The sequence below is a fragment of the Somniosus microcephalus genome, chromosome 8 (genome assembly GCF_052327205.1).
Source record: "Somniosus microcephalus isolate GS21.2 chromosome 8, FLI_Smic_1.0, whole genome shotgun sequence".
Taxonomy (NCBI): Eukaryota; Metazoa; Chordata; class Chondrichthyes; order Squaliformes; family Somniosidae; genus Somniosus; species Somniosus microcephalus.
In genome coordinates, this window is record NC_140994.1 from 180,480,504 (window position 1) to 180,502,964 (window position 22,461).

Here is a 22,461-nt window from a genome sequence, read left to right on the forward strand (position 1 = left end):
ACCGCCTCAATAAAAGTGGAAGATGCGGCAATTCCCAAGTTTTTTAAGGCAAGGCCGGTGCCATACGCAATTCGTCCAGCAGCCGAGGCAGAGCTGGAGAATTTGGAAAAGGCAGGCGTATTATCCAAGATAGATTGGAGCGAGTGGGCAACACCCATCGTCCCGGTCATGAAGAAAACATTGAATAATGATAAATCTGAAGAACAGAGAAAAATTCGCATCTGTGGGGACTTCAAGGTGACTGTAAACCCGGTCCTTCACACGGTACAGTATCCTCTTCCGAGGATAGAAGATATTTTCGCCTCACTATCCGGAGGGAAACGTTTCACCAAAATTGACTTGGCACAGGCATATCTACAGATGGAGGTTGAAGAGGCCTCTAAAATGTATCTCACGATAAATACACACAAAGGCCTGTACCAGTACAATCGACTGGTTTTCGGAGTAGCATCAGCTCCAGCTATCTGGCAAAGAGCTATGGAGCAAGTCCTCCAAGGGATTCCGGGGACTCAATGCTACCTAGACGACACCCTTGTAACAGGAGAAAACGACAACGAGCACCTTGCCAATTTGGAGCAGGTGCTCACTAGGCTGAGAAACCGGGGCCTACGAGCAAATCGCCCCAAGTGCGAATTTTTCCAGAAACAAATATCATATTGTGGCCACATAAATAACGAGGAAGGGTTGCATAAGTCACCTGAAAAAATTGAAGCGGTCATAAAAGCCCCAGCACCTGAAAATGTCTCACAATTAAGGTCGTTCCTGGGATTGATAAATTACTATCATAAATTTTTACCGAACTTGTCAACTCTTCTGCACCCTCTTAACGAACTGCTACAAACGGGAGTAATTTGGAAATGGAGCGAAGGCTGTAACCGTGCCTTCCATAAATGCAAAGGCTTGATCACGTCCAAGGAAGTTTTGGCTCATTACAACCCATCACTGCCAATCAGACTGGCGTGCGATGCATCCCCTTACGGCGTGGGAGTGGTATTATCGCATAGATTCCCTGATGGCTCGGAGCGGCCGATAGCTTTTGTGTCACGCTCATTGAACTCAGCTGAGCGTAACTATGCCCAGATCGACAGAGAAGCACTCAGCCTGGTATGGGGAGTGAAGAAATTCAACCATTAACTACACGGACAAAAATTTACCTTGTTGACTGACCATCAACCCCTCGTCTCCATATTCAACCCTAAAAAAGGTGTTCCCATTATGACAGCGCAAAGGCTACAGAGGTGGTCCCTTTTCCTAGGGGCACACCAATATGACATAGAATACAAAGGATCAAAACAGCATGGGAATGCTGACGGTTTATCGTGCCTACCGTTGCCAACGGTAGAAGAGGCACCTACAGTGGACCCAGTGGAGATGTTCCACTCAACCATAGTGGAATGTCTACCAGTAACAAATTCTGCCATTGAAAAGGAAACGAGAAATGACCTGACTCTCTCACGAGTCTACGATTTAATGGTGAAGGGATGGTCAGCACATGGCGAACCACTGTTGCCAGCATTCTTGCAAAGAAGAGAACAGCTGTCAGTGTGCCGAGGAACCTTGATGTGTGGATCCAGAGTGGTGATTCCACCCAAACTCAAGGATAAAGTGCTAAAGGAGCTTCATGAGGGGCATCTGGGTGGAGTGAAAATGAAGAACCTAGCCAGAGCATTTGTGTGGTGGCCAGGTATCGATGGAGACATCGAAGAAATGACCAAGAGCTGCCTAGGATGCCAGAAGGTCCAAAACGCCCCACCAGAAGCCCCTCTACACCCATGGGCGTGGCCCTCATCTCCATGGCAAAGGGTACACATCGACTTTGCTGGTCCATTTATGGACTCAATGTTCTTAATCGCGGTTGATGCACACTCCAAGTGGCCAGAGGTAATAAAGATGTCCTCCACCACCACGGAAAAAGCCATCACAGTATTAAGGACCATATTCACCAGGAATGGGCTGCCTGAACAGATCTGTTCTGATAATGGACCGCAATTTGTGTCCGAAGAATTCAGGAAGTTCTTAAAAAACAATGGAGTTAAGCACTACACGTCCGCCCCATTCCATCCCGCCACCAATGGATTGGCTGAAAGGTTTGTCCAGACCTTCAAGAAGGCCATAAAGGCCATGGGTAATGAAGACATAAATCTACAGCATAAGGTAGATAACTTCTTGTTTGCATACAGGAATGCAACACATGTGGTTACAAACCAAACTCCCGCCATGATGTTCTTCAATAGAAGCCTAAGATGCCGGCTGGATTTGATCAAGCCAAACATCAGAAGTGACGTGGAGAACCGGCAATTTCAAGGCATGAATGAAAGGCCAACTAGAACCTTCCAGATAGGTCAACAAGTTTTGGCCCGGGACTACCGTACCGAGAAATGGCAGCCTGGAACTATTTGCACACGACTAGGACCGCTGATGTATACCGTGGACATTGGAGAAAGCATAATAAGGCGCCATGCTGACCAGATCATAGAGTCATTTGAAAAGGGACAACCTACACCACAACTCTATACGCCTAATGATGAAGCAGAGGTACCCATAATATCTACCTCCGATCCGGTGATACTGGAACCAGATGAACCCGACACTGGCATTCAAGCCGAATCGACCTTGCCAAAAGAACCTACTACACCACCAAAAACTACTACACCACCGAGGCATTATCCGGACCGAGTCTGGAAGCCTCCAGAGAGACTGACTTATAATTGATTAACTGCAGCAAATGTGTAGATTATTGTTCTTGTAACATGTTAATTAATGATTACTTAAAATGTTATGTACTGGTTGTCTCAAAGGGGAGGAATTATAGTGTATGTGCCTTTAAGAGCCCCCTGTGTACTGTAATGCCGGTAATGGCCACTCGGGCTATATAAGCCTGTATAGTGTCTTGTATCTGTTAGTTCACCTCCAGACTTTGTTCAGTAAACACCTGTGAAACCAACTCCTGCATTCCGTGTCTCCATTAACACATGGATACAACAGCTGATTGCACCCAAAGTTGAAATTTTGGCCATTATAGGTGTCACCTGTGGCTCCATGGTAGCATTCTCGCCTCTGAGTCAAAAGGTTGTGAGTTCAAGTCCTACTCCAAAGCCTTTTTAAATGTTTATTCATTCCTGGGATGTGGGCATCGCTGGCTAAGCCAGCATTTATTGCCCATCCCAAATTACCCTTAAGGAGGTTTTGATGAGCTGCCTTCTTGAACAGTTGCAGTCCATGTGGTGAAGGTACCCCCTCAGTGCTGTTAGGGAGGGAGTTCCAGGATTTTGACCCAGCGACGATGAATAAACGGTGATATATTTCCAAGTCAGGAAGTTGTGTGACTTGGAGGAGATCTTGGAGGTGATGGTGTTCCCATGTGCCTGCTGCCTTTGACCTTCTAGGTGCTAGAGGTCGTGGGTTTGCGAGGTGCTGTCAAATAAGCCTTGGCGAGTTGCTGCAGTGTATCTTGTAGATGGTGCACACTGCAGCCATGGTGCACCGGTGGTGGAAGGAGTGAGTGTTTAAGATGGTGGATGGATCAAGTGGGCTGCTTTGTCCTGGATGGTGTCGAGGCCGGTGTTGTGAGCAGCAGGAGAGTGGCAGTACAGTGAGTACTTAAACTCACTTTCGCGGGCTTTTTTCCTCAGAGGCTTACCAATCTTGCAGACTGGTGGCGGCGATCCAGAGCCACGTCATGATTCAAAAAGTGACATGGGAAAGAGGAAGCAGCTGATTGGGTGAGTAATTATACTACTCTATAGTTGGGCATTTAAGGTTAATCTATCTATATATATAAAAGTGTTGGTTTGTCTGTTTGTCTGTTTGTCTGTCTGTCTGTCTGTCCGCTATACACTCAAAAGATATAGAGCGTACCTACACACGTTATATCAAAAGAAAGCTTGTTGAGATACCGCGGCAAACGTGGGAGTCGAGACCAGAGCTATTGAAAACACAACTGCTTTATTCCAACCACATGAAAAACAGGAACTAGAAAAGCCCGCGCATCCACTTAAATACTTCCCAGACCGGAAGTGCTCCCGGCAGCCTGTCCCTGCAGGAAACAAGTTGCTGGAGGAAAGGGCCCCCGGCTGGGGGCTTCTGCTTAGACTGTCTGTGCCGCCGTGAGCGGATTATGTCCAGTGGTGGCGTGTCGCCACAGAGCTCCCCCCAGAATCCGCTTAGGAGGAGTGGACGAGTCGTGACGGTGGTCTAATGGTTCTGCCGCAGCGGCTCTGAGTGGTCGCCGGTCTGGTTGGTTGGGTCGGGCGGTTCGCCGCCGGCTGTGCTGGCTTGCCGGGGGGACGGCCTCTAGTTGGAGGCTGGGCCACAGGGACCTGTTCCCCTGGTTCTGTGTGTGCTGGTTTGAGCCGGTCGATGGAGACTGTCTCGACCCTGTCGCCGAGTCGCAGCTTGAAGACCTTGTCCCCGGTTTGTAGTACCTCGTACGGACCATCGTACGGGGGTCGCAGGGGCCCGCAGTGCACGTCGTGTCGCACGAAGACGAAGCGCGCCTGCTGTAAATTTGGCAGGACGTGAGGTGCGAGTTCGCCGTGTCGGTTGACCGGAAGTGGGGCGAACTGCTGAGCGGAAGAGAAAGAGTCGAGCCGCTGCTGTTCGGCCGACCAAGGCTTGGTAGGCTCCGGAAGGAATTCGCCTGGGACGCGCAGCGGTTGTCCGTAGACTAACTCCGCTGCCGAGGACTGGAGGTCTTCCTTGACCGCGGTGCGTAGGCCGAGTAGCACCCACGGTAGGCGGTCAGTCCAGGTACTGTCCTGCAGGCCGGCGCGGAGTGAGGCCTTGAGTGACCTGTGGAAGCGTTCACAAAGTCCGTTGGCCTGCGGGTGGTACGCCGTGGTGCGGTGGAGCGTCACCCCGAGGTTGCGTGCTGTGGCCGTCCAGAGTTCGGAGGTGAACTGGGCGCCTCTGTCGGAGGTTATGTCGGCTGGTACGCCGAACCTCGCAACCCAGGTGTTAACGAACGCCCTGGCGATGTCGGCTGTGGTGGTGGAGGTCAGCGGCACTGCCTCAGGCCAGCGTGTGTAGCGGTCGACCATCGTGAGGAGATAAGTTTGGCCTTGCGACGGCGGCAGGGGACCGACGATGTCGACGTGTACGTGGTCGAAGCGGCGGCTGGGTACCTCGAAGTCTCCCAGGGGTGCTTTGGTGTGCAGCTGTACCTTAGCCCATTGGCAGGCGAGGCAGGAGGTGGCCCATGTCCGAACATCTCTGCTGAGGCCGCGCCAGACGAAGCGCTTGGAGAGGAGTTTGACGGATGCGCGGGAATCCGGGTGAGAGAGCCCGTGGAGCGCGTCGAAAACGCGGCGGCGCCAGGTCTCAGGGACGACCGGCCTGGGTTGGCCGAGTGAGACGTTGCACGTGACTGCCGTGGCTTCGGGCCCGTGCGCGACCTTGGCTAGGCGTAGCCCTGGCAGGCTGGTAGCCACCGAGAGGAGGTCTGGGTCCGTGAGCTGGGCCGCTGCTAGTTGTGCGTAGTCGACCGCGAGGTGATTCGCACAGACGGCGGGACGGGAAAGGCAGTCGGCGACCACGTTGTCTCTACCGGAGACGTGCTGAATGTCCGTAGTAAACTCGGAGACGGCCGCGAGCTGGCATTGCTGCCTAGCGGACCAGGGTTCGGTGTGCTTGGCCATCGCGTATGTGAGTGGCTTGTGGTCCACATACGCGGTGAAGGGGCGGCCTTCCAGAAGGAACCTGAAATGGCGGACCGACAGGTGGAGTGCGAGAAGCTCGTGGTCGAAAGTGGAGTATTTGACCTCCGGGGGGCGCAGTTGGCGGCTGTAGAATGCAAGTGGCTGCCACGCGCCATTGACCCACTGCTCGAACACGGCCCCGACCGCGTGGTCGGAGGCGTCGGTGGTGAGCGCGACCCAGGCATCGGCCCTCGGGTGCGCGAGCAGAGTGGCGTCGGCGAGCGCGTTTTTGGTGGCGTCGAAGGCGGCTGCCGTGTCAGTGGTCCAGGCTACGTCCATCTTGCCGGATTTTCCTCGGAGGGAGTCGTATAGGGGCTTCATGAGGGCTGCGGCTCTGGGGATGAACCTGTTGTAGAAGTTCACCATCCCGAGGAACTCCTGGAGGCCCTTGATGGTTGTGGGGCGGGGGAATTGCTGGACGGCCTGCACCTTGTTGGGCAGGGGGACGGCCCCAGCAGGGGTGATGTGGTGACCGAGAAAATCGATCTCGGTTAGGCCGAATTGGCACTTCGCCAGGCTGAGGATGAGCCCGTGTTGGGCTAGGTGCCCGAACAGGATGCGAAGGTGTTCGAGGTGTTCCTGTTTGGAGGAGCTGGCCACGAGAATGTCGTCTAGATAGACGAATAGGAAGTTCAGGTCCCGGAGGACTGAGTCCATAAGGCGCTGGAAAGCCTGTGCTGCATTCTTGAGGCCGAAGGGCATCCTCAGGAACTCGAACAGGCCGAATGGGGTGATGACGGCCGTTTTGGGGATGTCCGTGGGGTGTACGGGGACTTGGTGGTAACCGCGCACCAGGTCGACTTTGGAAAAGACGGTTCGTCCGGCCAGTCGGGCCGAGAAGTCCTGGATATGTGGCACCGGGTATCGATCGGGGGTGGTGGCATCATTGAGGCGGCGGTAGTCCCCGCAAGGGCGCCAGCCTCCGCCGGGCTTGGGGGTGATGTGGAGGGGCGAGGCCCAAGGGCTGCTGGAGCGGCGGATGATGCCGAGTTGTTCCATGGTGGTGAACTCGGCCCGCGCGATTTCCAGCTTGGCCGGGTTGAGTCTGCGGGCGTGGGCAGAAACTGGGGGGCCGGTGGTGGGGATATAGTGGTCCATACCGTGCTTGGCGGCTTTGGCCAAAAAGGTCGGGTTAGTGAGGGCGGGAAACTCAGCTAGGAGTGCCAAGTAGTCGTCCGTGGCTCTGGCGAGGCAGTAGGTCGTCAGGCCGGCCGAACGGGCCGGGGTAAAGGCGCCGGGGATGGGGGCCATAGTGTTGATGTCGACGAGGCGGTGCCTCGGAATGTCGACAAGGAGGCCGTGGGCGCGTAGGAAGTCGGCGCCGATGAGTGGGCAGAGGACCTTGGCTGTGAGGAACTCCCAGCGGTAGCGGCGGCCCGCGAGGTCGAGCGTGACCATGCGGGTGCCATATGTGCGGATTTCAGAGCCGTTGGCTGCAGCCAGTGTGATACCCCGTGTGCCGCGTTGGATCTCGAGGGCGGAGGCGGGGGTGATGCTGTGCTGGGTCCCTGTGTCGCACAGAAATCGGCGGTTGGTTCTGTCGTCAGTGACATACAGTAGGGGCTCCTTCTGCCCCGCGGCCATCACGGGGGCCGGTGCGGGGGGGGGTTTGAAGGTACACGGTGGCGTGCAGCGTTGAGCCCTAGCGCCAAAACGGGTGTGGTAGTAGCAGTGACCCGGAGTGGTAGGGCGGTCGGGCCTAGCGGCCCGGGAAGACCGCGTGGTCGTTGCCGTGAGGTCGGGCACGACGTCGTGAGCGGCCTGTGCAGAGAGCAGCCGGTCGGCCTTTTCGGCTATATCATTCAGGTCCGTGGAGTCAGACTCCACAATGAGCGGGCGGATGCTGGCGGGGAGCTGCCGAATGAAAAGCGTGCGAAAAAGGGCGCCGGGGTTTTTGTCGTCTGAGAGGGACAGCATGTGGGAAAGCAGGTCTGATGGTGAAGCGTCACCAAGGCCGGGGAGGTCCAGGAGTTGGCAGTGGCGCTGGTAAGAGGACGTTTGAAATTTTTTAAGTAGCGCAGCCTTCAGATGTTCGTACTTGCCCTCCGTTGGTGGATTCTGCAGCGCTGCCCAAACCTTGGGGGCTGTAGCGTAGGTGAGCGAGGCGACGAGGTAGTCGTACTTCGTGGTGTCGACTGTAATGCCTTTCAGCCGGAATCTGGACTCAGCTTGAACGAACCAGGCTTCGGCGAGGTTCTCCCAAAAGTCTGGTAATTTAACCGTGACTGCGTTTGTATCCGCCATGCTAGCTTAGGATTCGTCCTGAGCGTCGGGGTCACCAGTGTTGAGATACCGCGGCAAACGTGGGAGTCGAGACCAGAGCTATTGAAAACACAACTGCTTTATTCCAACCACATGAAAAACAGGAACTAGAAAAGCCCGCGCATCCACTTAAATACTTCCCAGACCGGAAGTGCTCCCGGCAGCCTGTCCCTGCGGGAAACAAGTTGCTGGAGGAAAGGGCCCCCGGCTGGGGGCTTCTGCTTAGACTGTCTGTGCCGCCGTGAGCGGATTATGTCCAGTGGTGGCGTGTCGCCACAAGCTTATCATTAGGGGAGTCTAATAGGCATATTTACTTTTTGGTCAGACAAAAATTGTTCGGACACTATACAAAAAACTTTAAAAAAAAGACAAAATCCGCTCATTAACGGTTGACCAATCCTACCGCTCATTAGCTTTGAGTGACGTGATGGTTGACCAATTGGGGGGCATTTCATGGCGTTTGTGGGCGGGGCCTAATCGTTCAAACTGCCGAGCGGGAGCTGAGCTGAGGTGAGTGGCGGCCATTAAACACCTGCCGGGCCTCAAGCTCAAGAAATGGTAATGGAGGTGAGGAAATTGTTGATTCATTAGTATTGACACATTAAATATAGATTTCCAGCAAAAAAAAAGTTGGTTTTAAAAGAAAAAATAATCCATTTGCAAAGGGGACTCGGGCTTTCCCCCCCTCAGCGGTGGATCAGCTGCCTGCAGGCCTCAGGCCTCGAAGCCTTGGCCTCTCCTCACCAGCCACACCCGAGCTAGGCCCGATTCCAAACCAGCGGCCCGCGATCGCCGCCTTCTTGGTAAAGGCTGGCAGGGCGGGGCAGAGCCGAGCGCAGCCATCGCTGCCATCTTGGTAAAGGTGGGCGGGGCGGGACAGAGCCTAGCGGGAGGTGAGTTGGGGTCACTTGGCCCGGTCCTCGGCTCCGTTTGCGGCTGGGGACTCGGGCTTTCCCCCCCTCGGCCCGGTCCCGGGGCTCGGCTCCGTTTGCGGCCGGGGACTCTGGCTTTCCCCCCCTCAGCCCGGTCCCGGGGCTCGGCTCCGTTTGCGGTTGCAAGTCGGGCACTCGGCCTTTCCCCCCCTTGGCCCGGTCCCGGGGCTCAGCTCAGTGTCCGGGCCTGAGGCGCTAGGGAGGGAGAGGGGAGGGAGGGGCAGAGAGGAAAGCAGGGAGACACAGGGGGAGGAGAGAGCGAGGGGGATGGAGGGAGAGAGGCAGGGAGAGGAGAGGGGGAGAGTGAGAGAGAGGGAGCGGAGGGAGGAGGGAGATGGGAGGGAGGGAGGGAGAGAGAGGGAGGCAGAGAGAGTGGGGAGGGAGGGGGAGAGACAGGGCAGGGAGAGAGAGAGTGGAGAGAGAGAGGGGCAGGGAGAGAGAGGGGAGGGGGAGGGAGAGAGAGAGGGTGAGGGAGAGAGAAAGGGTGAGGGAGGGAAAGAGTGAGGGGGTGGGAGAGGGAGGAGAGCTCACCTTCTTCTTTCCTTCCTTCCTTCGCAGGGGTCCATCGGGCCAGGCCTGAGGCGCTCCTCCCCCCCCTCTCTCTCCAGGCTAATCCCGAACTAAATCCAGCAGTCTCTCTCTCTCTCTTCCCCCGTCTCTCTCTTCTCCCCCCAGTCTCTCTCTCTCTCTCTTCCCCCCCGTCTCTCTCTTCTCCAACCAGTCTCTCTCTCTCTCTCCCCCCAGTCTCTCTCTCTCTCTCTTCCCCCAGTCTCTCTCTCTCACTCCCCCGTCTCTCTCTCTCTTTCCCCCCCAGTCTCTCTCTCCCTCTCCCCCCCAGTCTTTCTCTCCTGGTCTCTCTCTTTTCCCCCCAGTCTCTCTCTCTCTCCCTTCCCCCCAGTCTCTCTCTCGCTCTCTCCCCCCCAGTGTCTCTCTCTCTCTCTCCCCCCAGTGTCTCTCTCTCGCTCCCCCCCAGTCTTTCTCTCCCCGTCTCTCTCTTCTCCCCCCAGTCTCTCTCTCTCTCTCTCTCCCCCCCCAGTCTCTCTCTCTCTCTCCCCCCAAGTCCCTCTCTCTCTCTCCCCCCCCCCCGTCTCTCTCTACTCCCCCCAGTCTCTCTCTCTCTCACTTCCAACAACAATATGCCCTCAAAAAACCCTCAGCACCGCCGGGCACTCCAGCTAGTAGTTTATAAAGTCTAGAAGGTCTTAATTTTTGTGGTTATATTTTCTAAGGACTCTGTTGTGTAGCAGGGAGTGCTAGTAAACAAGGGCCCTTGAGTATATCATTTAATTGTAGTGTAATTAGTGGTACTGATTTGATTTAATTTAATTTAAATCAATTAAAGGGTAAGTCATGGCAGCACAGCTCGATCCCGTGGCATTCTCCTCCTGCACTACATGGGATATCAGGGACACTTCCTTTGTCCCTGATGGCCATGTGTGCGGGAAGTGTATCCAGCTGCAGCTACTGGCAGACTGCATTGTGGCACTGGAGCTGTGAATGGACACATACTGGAGCATTCGCGATGCTGAGGACATCATGGATAGCGTTTGATGAGTTGGTCACACCGCAGGTAAAGGCTGCACAGGCAGGAAGGGAATGGGTGACTGCCAGGCAGAGTAGTAGGTGCAGGCAGGTAGTGCAGGGGTCCCCTGTGGCCATCCCCATCTCAAACAGTTATACCGCTTTGGATATTGTTGGGGGAGATGGCTTATCGGGGGAAGGCAGCAGCAGCCAACTTCCTGACACCATGGGTGGTTCTGCTGCACAGGACAGGAGGAAAAAGACTGGGAGAGCTATAGTGATAGGGGGTTCTATTGTAAGGGGAATGGATAGGCGTTTCTGTGGCCACAAATGAGACTCCAAGATGGTATGTTGCCTCCCTGGTGCAAGGGTCAAGGATGTCTCAGGGTGGCTGCAGGGCATTCTGGAGGAGGAGGGTGAACAGCCAGTTGTCGTGGTGCATATAGGTACCAACGATATAGGTAAAAAACGGGATGAGGTCCAAAAAGCTGAATATAGGGTGTTAGGAGGTAAATTTAAAAAATAGGACCTCAAAGTTAGTAATCTCAGGATTACTACCAGTGCCATGTGCTAGTCAGAGTAGAAATAGAAGGATATTTCAGATGAATACATGGTTAGAGGAATGGTGCAAGGGGGAGGGATTCAAATTTCAAATTCCTGTGACATTGGAACAGTTTCTGGGGGAGGTGGAAAGACAGAAAGGAGAAAAGCAAAAGTAGAAGGCAGAGAAATCAAGGGTGTAAATCAAACAGGGCTACAGTAAATAATAATTCTAAAAGGACTAAGGGTGTTAAAAAAATAAGCCTGAAGGCTTTGTGTCTTAATGCAAGGAGCATTCATAATAAGGTGGATGAATTAGCTGCACAAATAGATGTAAACAGATATGATATAATTGGGATTATAGAGACACGGCTCCAGGGTGACCAAGGCTGGGAATTCAACATCCAGGGGTATTCAATATTCAGGAAGGACAGGCAAAATGGAAAAGGCGGTGGGGTAGCATTGCTGGTTAAAGAGATTAACACAATAGTAGGGAAGGATATTAGCTCTGATGATGTGGAATCTGTATGGGTAGAGCTAAGAAATAACAAGGGGCAGAAAACGTTAGTGGGAGTTGTAAACAGACCCCCAAACAGTAATGCTGAGGTTGGGGATGGCATTAAACACAAAATTAGAGACGCGTGCAATAAAGGCACAGCAGTTATCATGGGTGACTTTAAACTACATATAGATTGGGCTAACCAAATTTGTAATAATACTGTGGAGGAGGAATTCCTAGAGTGTATACGGAATGGTTTCCTGGACCAATATGTTGAGGAACCAACTAGAGATCAGGCCATCTAGACTGGGTATTATGTAATGAGAAAGGATTAATTAGCAATCTTGTTGTGTGAGGTCCCTTGGGGAGGAGCGACCATAATATGATAGAATTCTTCATTAAGATGGAGAGTGAAGTAGTTGACTCAAAGACTAGGGTCCTGAATTTAAATGAAGGAAACTACAATGGTATAAGGCGCGACTTGGCTAGGATGGATTGGGGAACGTTACTTAAAGGGTTGATGGGGGATAGGCAATGGCAAACATTTAAAGATCGCATGAATGAACTACAGAATTTGTTTATCCCTGTTTGGCATAAAAATAAAAATTAAAAGGCGACTCAACCGTGGCTAACAAGGAAATTAGGGATAGCATAAGATCCAAGGAGAGGACATATAAATTGGCCAAAAAAGTAGCAAACCGAGGATTGGGAGCAGTTTAGGATAAGCAAAGGAGGACAAAGGGATTAATTAAGAGGGGGTAAACAGAGTATGAGACTAAGCTTGCAGGGGACATAAAAACTGACTGTAAAAGCTTCTATAGATATGTGAAGAGAAAAAGATTGGTGAAGTCAAGCGTAGGTCCCTTGTGAATTTATAATGGGGAACAAAGAAATGGCGGACATACTTTGGTCCTGTCTTCACAAAGGAGGACACAAATAACCTCCCAGAGATGTCGGGAACATAGGGTCTAATGAGAGGGAGGAACTGAATGAAATCAGTATTTGTAGGGAAATGGTGTTAGGGAAATTGATTGGATTGAAGGCCAATAAATCCCCAGGGCCTGATAATCTACATCCTAGGGTACTTAAGGAAGTGGCCCTAGAAATGATAGATGCATTGCTGGTCATCTTCCAAAATTCTATAGACTCTGGAACAGTTACCATGGATTGGCGTTAGCTAATGTTACCCCACTATTTAAAAAAGGGGGTAGAGAGAAAATGGGGAATTATAGACCGGTAAGCCTGACATCAGTCGTGGGGAAAATGCTAGAGTCCATTATAAAAGATGTAATAGCAGAGCACTTGGAAAACAGTGAGAGGATCGGACAAAGTCAACATGGATTTACAAAAGGTAAATCATGCTTGACTAATCTACTGGAATTTTTTGAGGATGTAACTTGTAGAATAGATAAGGGAGAACCAGTTGATGTGATGTATTTGGACTTTCAGAAGGCTTTTGATATGGTCCCGCATAAGAGATTAGTGTGCAAAGTTAAAGCACATGGGATTGGGGGTAAGGTACTGACTTGGATAGAGAACTGGTTGGCAGACAGGAAGCAAAGAGTTGGAATAAATGGGTCTTTTTCCGAGTGGCAGGCAGTGACTAGTGGGGTACCGAAAGAATTGGTGCTAGGACCCCAGCTATTCACAATATATATTAATGATCTAGACTAGGGAACTAGATGTAATATCTCCAAGTTTGCAGACGACACAAAGCTGGGTGGGTGTGTGTGCTGTGAGGAGGATGCAGAGAAACTCCAGTATGATTTGGTCAGGTTGGGTGATTGGGCAGATGCATGGCAGAGGCAGTATAATGTGGATAAATGTGAGCTTATTCACTTTGGTGGCAAAAACAGGAAGATAGATTATTATCTGAACGGCAATAGATTGGGAAAAGGGGAAGTGCAACAAGGCCTGGGTGTCCTTGTGCACCAGTCGCTGAAGGTAAGAATGCAGGTGCAGCAGGCGGTTAAGAAGGCAAATGGTATGTTGGCCTTCATAGCGAGAGGATTCGAGTAGAGGAGCAAGGATGTCTTGCTGCAGTTGTACAGGGCCTTGGTGAGACCACACCTTGAGTATTGTGTGCAGTTTTGGTCTCCTTATCTGAGGAAGGATGTTCTTGCCATGGAGGGAGTGCAGTGAAGATTCACCAGATTGATACCTGGGATGGCAGGAATGACGTATGAAGAAAGATTGGATCACTTAGGCTTATATTTGCTGGAGTTTAGAAGAATGAGCGAGGATCTCATTGAAACTTATAAAATTCTAACAGGTCTAGACAGACTAGATGCAGGAAGGATGTTCCCGATGGTGGGGGAGTCCAGAACCATGGGTCACAGTCTAATGATAAGGGGTAAGCCATTTAGGACTGAGATGAGGAGGAATTGCTTCACCTAGAGAGTGGTGAACCTATGGAATTCTCTACCACAGAAGGCAGTTGAGGCCAATTCATTAAATATATTCAAGAAGGAGTTAGATATATTTCTTAAGGCTAAAGGGATCAAGGGATATGGGTAGAAATCAGGGACAGGGTACTGAATTTGGATGATCAATTATGATCTCATTAAATGGTGGAACAGGCTTGAGGGGCCGAATGGCCTACTCCTACTCCTATCTTCTATGTTTCTATGCTTCTATGAGCTTCTTGAGTGTTGTTGATGCTGCACTCATCCAGGTAAGTGGAGAGTGTTCCATCACACTCCTGACTTGTGCCTTGTAGCTGGTGGAAAGGCTTTAGGGAGTCAGGAGGTGAGACACTTGGCACAGAATACCCAGCCTCTGATTAGCTCATGTAGCCACAGTATTTATGTAGCTGGTCCAGGTAAGCTTCTGGTCAATGGTGACCCTCAGGATCTTGAGGGTAGGTGATTCGGTGATGGTAATGCCGTTGAATGTCAAGGGGAGGTGGATTCTCTCTTGTTGTAGATGGTCATTGCCTGGCACTTGTGTGGCGCGAATGTTACTTGCCACTTATCAGCCCAAGCCTGGATGTTGTTCAGATCTTGCTGCCTGTGGACACGTACTGCTTCATTATCTGAGGAGATGCAAATGGAGCTGAACAATGTGGAATCATCAGCCAACATCCCCACTTCTGAACTTATGATGGAGGGAATTTCATTGATGAAGTAGCTGAAGATGGTTGGGCCTAGGACACTGCCCTGAGGAATTCCTGCAGTGATGTCCTTGGGCTGAGATGATTGATCTCCAACAACCACAACCATCTTCTTTTGAGCTAGGTATGGCTCCAGCCAGTGGAGAATTTTGCCCCTGATTTCCATTGACTTCAATTTGCTTGGGATCCTTGGTGCCACACTCGATCAAATGATACCTTGAAGGGCAGTCACTCTCACCTCACCGCAGGAATTCAGCTCTTTTGTCCATGTTTAGACTAGGCTGTAATGAGGTCTGGAGCTGAGTGGTCCTGGCGGAACCCAAACTGAATATTGGTGAGCAGGTTATTGGTGAGTAAGTGCCGCTTGATAACACTGTCGACGATACCTTCTGCCACTTTGCTGATGATTGAGAGTAGACTGATGGAGCAGTAATTGACTGGATTGGATTTGTCCTGCTTTTTGTGGACAGGACATAGCTGGGCAATTTTCCACTTTGTCGGGTAGATGCCAGTGTTGTAGCTATATTGGAACAGCTTGGCTGGAGGTGCAGCTAGTTCTGGAGCACAAGTCTTCAACAGTACAGCTGGGATGTTCTCGAGGATCATAGCCTTTGCTGTATCCAATGCACTCAGCTGTTTCTTGATATCACGTGGAGTAAATCGGATTGGCTGAAGACTGGCTTCTGTGATAGTGGGGACCTCAGGAGGAGGCTGAGAGGAATCATCCACAAAGCACTTCTTGCTGAAGGTGGTTGCGAATGGTTCAGCCTTGTCTTTTGCACTCAAGTGCTGGGCTCTGCTATCATTGAGGATGGGGTTGTTCATGGAGCCTCTTCCTCCTGTTAGTTGTTTAATTGTTCACCACCATTCATGCCTGGATACGGCAGGAATGCAGAGCTTTAAACTGATCTGTTGGTTGTGGGATCGCTTAGGTCTATCTATAGCATGCTGTTTCTGCTATTTAGATGTGGGGTATACTGCGGCGAGTGACTCACCTCCTGACTCCCCAAAGCCTTTCCACCATCTACAAGGCATAAGTCAGGAGTGTGATGGAATACTCTCCACTTGCCTGGATGAGTACAGTTCCAACAACTCTCAAGAAGCTCGACACCATCCAGGACAAAGTAACCCGCTTGATTGGCACCCCATCCACCGCATTAAACATCAACTCCCTGCACCACCGGCGTACCGTGGCTGCAGTGTGTACCATCTACAAGATGCACTGCAGCAACTTGCCAAGGCTTCTTCAGCAGCACCTCCCAAACTTGTGATCTCAACCACCTAGAAGGACAAGGGCAGCAGGTGCATTTAAACACCACCAGCTCCAAGTTCCCCTCTAAGTCATCCACCATCCTGACTTGAATTTATATCGCCATTCCTTTATTGTCGCCGGGTCAAAATCCTGGAACTTCCTCCCTAACAGCACTGTGGGAGTAACTTCACCACACTGACTGCAGCGGTTTAAGAGGGCAGCTCACCATCACCTTCTCAAGGACAATTAGGGATGGGCAATAAATGCTGGCCTTGCCAGCGACACCCGCATCCCAGGAACATACGAAAAAAAAGCACGGAACTTTTATTGATGGCGGGCAATCTGAACTTTAAACAACCCCATGAAGTGCCGCTCAATCTCGCCTCTGTTTCACTGGGGAGTTTCCCGAGTCCTCGGGAACCCATGCTGGAGGCATTAAATGCAAACCCGTTGAAATAATGTGAAAACCGCCTCATTAGCATGTGATAATGAGCAAAACGCCTGCGGTAATGATCGACCTGCTTCTGGTGAACATGGTACTTGCATGCATCTAAACGTGCCTCCGTCAAATCTGGAAGTGGGCGCGTTCGAGATGGGTTGGGGTCGTGTTTTAGAATGTTACTGTAATGATATCAGCAAATAGTGATGTTATTTGCCTGTTTGATTATCATGCCTTACCAGCATAATTGCATGTATTGATTGCTTGTGCCTGACCAGCAGAGGGCATGTGACCGAGACAAGCAAGGCAGTTGAGTTTAGTTTCAGTTTCATTCTAGATGCATCACTAGCATGGTGTCTCCCGTAAATGCTGTATAAAGAGTTGAACAAGCTTTAGATTAAAAGACATTGGCCTAGAAATTCACTTGCGCCAGCGGGAAATTCACTTTCAGTGCCCCAAGTGGAAGCCGGCCGCTAAACAAGGGTTTCGGCGCCCCGCTTGGGGCGCTGAAACTGAATATCGGCGTGCAAAGTGCCGCAGCGCCACCCGCTGCGGCACGGCAGCCTGCGGTACTGCAGGCCTTCCTCTCAGTCTTAAGGGGGAGGTGCCTGCAACAGCTCGATCCCCGCTCGCGAGTGCCGGCAAATGAGCCCGGCACCAAGGAGAAGTGCCGGGCTCTCTGGAAACAGCCGGCAATGCCGCGGGGGGGGGGTGTAGGAGGCCGGGGAAGGAGGTGCAGGCAGGCGGCCGCCGAAAAAGCGGCCGGCCGCACCTCCACCTTAACTCGCCCCAGTACCGGCACAGGTAGGCCCCGTGTACCGGTCGCAGTTTGCGGCTGGCGCGGGCGAGGCGGCAGCAACCAAATATGGCCAGCGGGGCGATAGCGGGGCGCTGCGCACACCGATGATGTCATCGGTGGCGGCGCAGCGCTAATGGCTAACGCCGCCATTAGCGCCCCGCTAAATATCGCGGTAGGTTTGCACAGTGGTGCAAAAGCCCTCTTTGGGCGCAAACTGGTGGCGCAGGCCACTGAATTTCTAGGCCATTCTCTTTCATAAATGTCTCGTCATTGAACCCACAAAGAAATCAATACATGGTGTCAGAAGTGATTGAAAGAGATGAAGAGGAAAAATCTGAAGTTAAATCAGCTCTCCACAGATTAGCAAGCCAAAAGAGAACATCGTTACTTACCATTAGAGAATAGCTAACAAAGTGAAAAATGGAAGGTTTACTCCCACCGGCGACGCTTCAGTTGACAGGCAATGTGGCTGAAAATTGGAGGAGGTTCAAACAACGTTTGGGGTTGTATTTATCAGCAATCGGAGCTGACGAGAAAGGTGATAAAATGAAAGCGTCACTGTTCTTACATGTCGTGGGTGATGAAGCGCTGGAGGTGTATAATAATTTCACATTCGCTGCTGATGGAGACAAAATGAAGCTAGATAAAATAATGGAACAGTTTGAGGCCTACTGCATACCTAAACGTAACGTGACGTTTGAGAGGCACAGATTTTTCACATGTGTACAGAAAACGGGTGAGACTATTGATCAGTATGTGACTGAACTGAGAAACAGAAGCAAATCGTGTGAATTTGGGGGACTGACAGACTCGCTGATAAAAGACAGACTGGTGTGTGGTATTCCAGATAATGGTCTAAGGGAAAGACTGCTAAGAGAGCAAGATCTAGACCTGGGAAAAGCCGTAGCACTGTGTAGGGCTACAGAGACTGTAAAGTTGCAGGCAAAGGAGCTGTTCAGTGACAATAGCTGCAACGTGGATGCAGTGAGAAAGAACGGATACAAACCATTTAACAAAACGAGCGCCAATGTGAAAAAAGAGGCGTGGCCAGCGAACGAAAATGAAAGGGACAATCGAAAGTCATGTAGTCGATGCGGTACACAGCATCCACCAAGAAAGTGTCCAGCATATGGTAAAACATGCAATAGTTGCAACAAGAACAACCATTATGCCCGTTGCTGCAAGAACCAAGCGCAACAAAGCAAGGTCCATACAGTAGATGAAAGCGAGATAGAGGAGTTCAATGTAGATGTTGTGTCTGAAAACAAAAAAGAAGAAAGAGACTGGATGTTGACACTAAAAGTGAATGACATACATATTCCATTTAAATTGGATACTGGAGCACAAGTTAATGTGATATCAGAGACTGATTTTAAGAAAATTAGACCCAGACCAAAGATACATGGAATAAAAGTGAAAGTGACAGGATACTCAGGTACTGATATACCAGTGAAAGGAAGATGCATTGTCAAAGTAACACACAAGGACAGAGAGCACACGCTAGCATTATTCGTGGTGCCAAAGGATGTGCAAGCCATACTAGGTTTAAAAGCCTGTGAGAGACTGAACCTGGTAAAGAGAGTCCTCGTTGTGGAAAGCGAAGGAGAGACTGTCTATGATGAACTGAATGTTGCGTACACACCGGGTAAGCTGATGTATACAGCAGACATGTTGTCCAGAGCTGTTGACCCAGGAGAGCCCGCAAACACAGTGAAAAGACGGATGTACAAGGCAAAAGACAGTGGAACTGACTTGTACCAGAACATGCTTGTATACCGCACAACGACGCTCGAGTGTGGTAAGTCACCAGCCCAACTCCTGATGGGACGTCGGCTAAGGTCAAACCTACCCATCCCGGAGAACCTCCTGAAAACAAAAGAGGGGGAGAAAGTGAGGAAGTTCAAAGAACAACAGAAAGAAAAGCAAAAGTACTACTATGACAGAGGAACACAAAATCTACCTGAATTCCACACTGGTGACCAAGTAAGGTTCAAAGATAAAACAAACACATGGACTCAGAAGGGAACTGTCCTGAGTGAAGTTCAACCAAGATCATACACCATTCAGACAGATGAGGGTGCTGTTCTGAGAAGAAATCATCGAGATCTTCTCATGGGACCAGCCACAGCAGGTCAAGAGACTGATACTGTTGAACAACCTGATCACACAGCTGAGAACACATCATCTGAGGCAACAACTCAGATTCAAGAACAATCAATCAGAAAATCCTCAAGACACGTGAAGCCTCCTGAGAGACTCATTGAGCAAGTTTAAGGACTATTGTTATAGAAGGAAGTAATGTTATCTTATTCTTTCTTCAAGTTCTAGTGTATTTACATATTTCATATGAACACACAAAACAAGGTTAAAAAACCTTGATCATGATAATGATAATGTAAGTTCATTAAGTGTTACAGTTAAAATGCAGATTAATACAAAGAAAACATGTTGTTAGTTAAAAGTAAAATACTTTTGTTTTAAGAAAGGGAGATGTAATGATATCAGCAAATAGTGATGTTATTTGCCTGTTTGATTATCATGCCTTACCGGCATAATTGCATGTATTGATTGCTTGTGCCTGACCAGCAGAGGGCATGTGACCGAGACAAGCAAGGCAGTTGAGTTTAGTTTCAGTTTCATTCTAGATGCATCACTAGCATGGTGTCTCCTGTAAATGCTGTATAAAGAGTTGAACAAGCTTTAGATTAAAAGACATTCTCTTTCATAAATGTCTCGTCATTGAACCCACAAAGAAATCAATACAGTTACCTTCCCACCCGCCCCCAACCAACCTGTCTTTGTGGTTTAAAATTCCCCCATTGTTGTTGTCAGCAGAAATAATTAAAATTGATTACATCACACGATTAAGTGACATGTTCCAAAATAATTCATATCATTTGCCCACAAATGGGAGAAAGATTTGCCAAACATACATTCCTGAAAATAGTGTATTTGACTGAGTGGTGTCTTGCTCAAAGACAAACTGGGTCTGTGATGCAATGTTTGGAAAGTCCCCTCAAAACTCAAACTTTAATTTGAGAACGCAAAACAGGTTCACACATAATTGCAAATAAGAAAAGAATGGGCTGGATTTTGCTGTAGAAGGTGATGCTAACAATGCTAATTGTTTTTAAAGGTAAGTTGGACAGCAACCTCCGGCAACTGCACATGTGGAGTTAAATGCAGGAATCAGGAAGTTACTGTTCGAGTTGCCCTGCTCCTCCAGAAGTTTTGCTATACCGATATCTTGCTGAGAGACTCGGGATTGAAATACATGGAAGGGCGTGAAGTTGCTATACTTATGTGATAGATGCCCAGTAAACTCGCCACAGAAAGTTGGGGCTTGTCCGTTCCAGTGTAAGTACATTTTTAACGGTGTGGTAAGTTTTAATTACTGCTAAACAACCTCTCAGGCACTGAAAATTAACTCTTGCAAGTATGGAGTCTCATTCCTTTAGATTTTAATTATTGTCGCAGACTTAAAAAAATTAAGAAAATTAAATACTTTTTAAAAACTTTCTGTCTCTTTTATCTCTTTCTCTTAATCCGATCTTTCTTTCCCTGTCTTTATTTTGCTTTCTGTACATGATTCGACATTTAATTAACTGTTCTAACTGATATTTCCTGGTTCAGACTCTGCGCATCTCATTAACATTAACGTCAATCTGATTGGTTAAGGAGATACACAGCTTGTCCTGTTCACAGAGGTTCCAGATCCCCCGTGCCAAAATGGCTTTCGAATCACAGCAAGTTCCAGTGCAAAAGCCCATAGAAAGTCTGTGGGCAAGAGCAAGTGTAATGAACGGCTGGTGCTGTTTGATCGCTGCTGACTGCAAATTCCAGGCCAAATGTAGCTTCTTATTTACACATAGGTTCTTCATACATCTTCTGTCCATTCCCATGAAGGTGAAAATAGACCAGCTCCACAACCTATTTAACAAACAGACCGTCCAATTTCAAGGAGGCAATGATTAGCGGAATATTGATTCTATTTTGCATTTGTGCCTGGTACAAACTTTGAATTCTAAGACCTTAATCTACCATGCTTGGGTCAAGGATCCTCCCAGCTACGAAGGGTGAATATTTATGCTTCATATGATATATAAAACAAAATGTGTTGGTTGCAATTGGCCAAATCACATCATATAGCAACCATTTTGATCTAAATTATTCAGATATAAGTGAATCCTATCCAGTGGCTGATATTTACTATATGATTTGTTACTTAAAATATCTCCAATCATCCCTTTCATCCAAGCTCAGTAATCTACTTTTCATTTATGTATTGTGTTCAGATGCTCACTTGCCCTTTTATGTTAAATAAACTATTTATTTTGAATTTTAAAAGATCTCTGCTCTGCTCGCATTATCGGGCTCTGTGGTCCTTTTGGAAATTCCAATTGAAAAGCAATGCTGCCAGCAGTAAGACCAAACAAAATGTGTTTCTTTTTATTTGTAAAGGATTATTAGCAATATTGCTTGACTTATTCAGCTAACGTTCCCGCAACTGCAACATTGTAGAAGAGTGTTTTCAATTACATGAACATGGCACTTTAATCTCATGGAGTTAAATCTGTCATATGTCATGAGTTTTCAATGAGACTGTGATTTAGTTAAAGCAACCAAACTTTGTATTGTTCAAAGTAGAGATTCTCACATTCAGATTTATTAGTATTAATTAACAATGTGATGACATTGAAAAGCTATGTCAGAATGAAGTCTGTCAAATTGTATTTGTATAAAAGGTGATGTATTTTCTAGAACACAAATAATTTTAGACACCAACGTAAATTTTTGCATTAGCCTGTCTTTTGGATGAGGTATTAAACCTCGGCCCCACCTTTTGGTTCAGGTGGATGTTTAAGATCCCATGCCACTATGCAAAGAGCTGGGAGTTCTTCTGGCATCCTGGCCAATATTTCTCTCATTCAACACCATCAAAACCAGATTACTCATTCATTTATGATAGCAAAATATTGCAGATGCTGGAAATCCAAAATAACAACAGAAAATGCTGGAAAAACTCAGCAGGCCAGGCAACATCCATGGAGAGAAAATAGAGTCAATGTTTTGGGTCACAACCCTTTGTCAAGACTGAAGAAGCACAGGAAATGAAACAGATTAAAAGGCCAGTTTGGGGGCTGGGAGAGAACAAAAGAGAATTGAAGAGACATTAAGAGGTATTCAAAACGAGACGAGATGGTGATAGGACTAGTGGAGACAAAAGATGGCTCTAGATTAGGTGTGAAATGCACTGGAAGAATGGGAGACAGCTGCCATGTGGGAGAGAAAAAAAGGGGGGGGGAAAGGGCCAAAACAAAGGTGTGGATAAAAATATAAGTAAAAATGTAATAGGGGCCGAGGTTATGATCTGAAATTGTTGAACTCGATATTGAGTCCGGAAGGCTG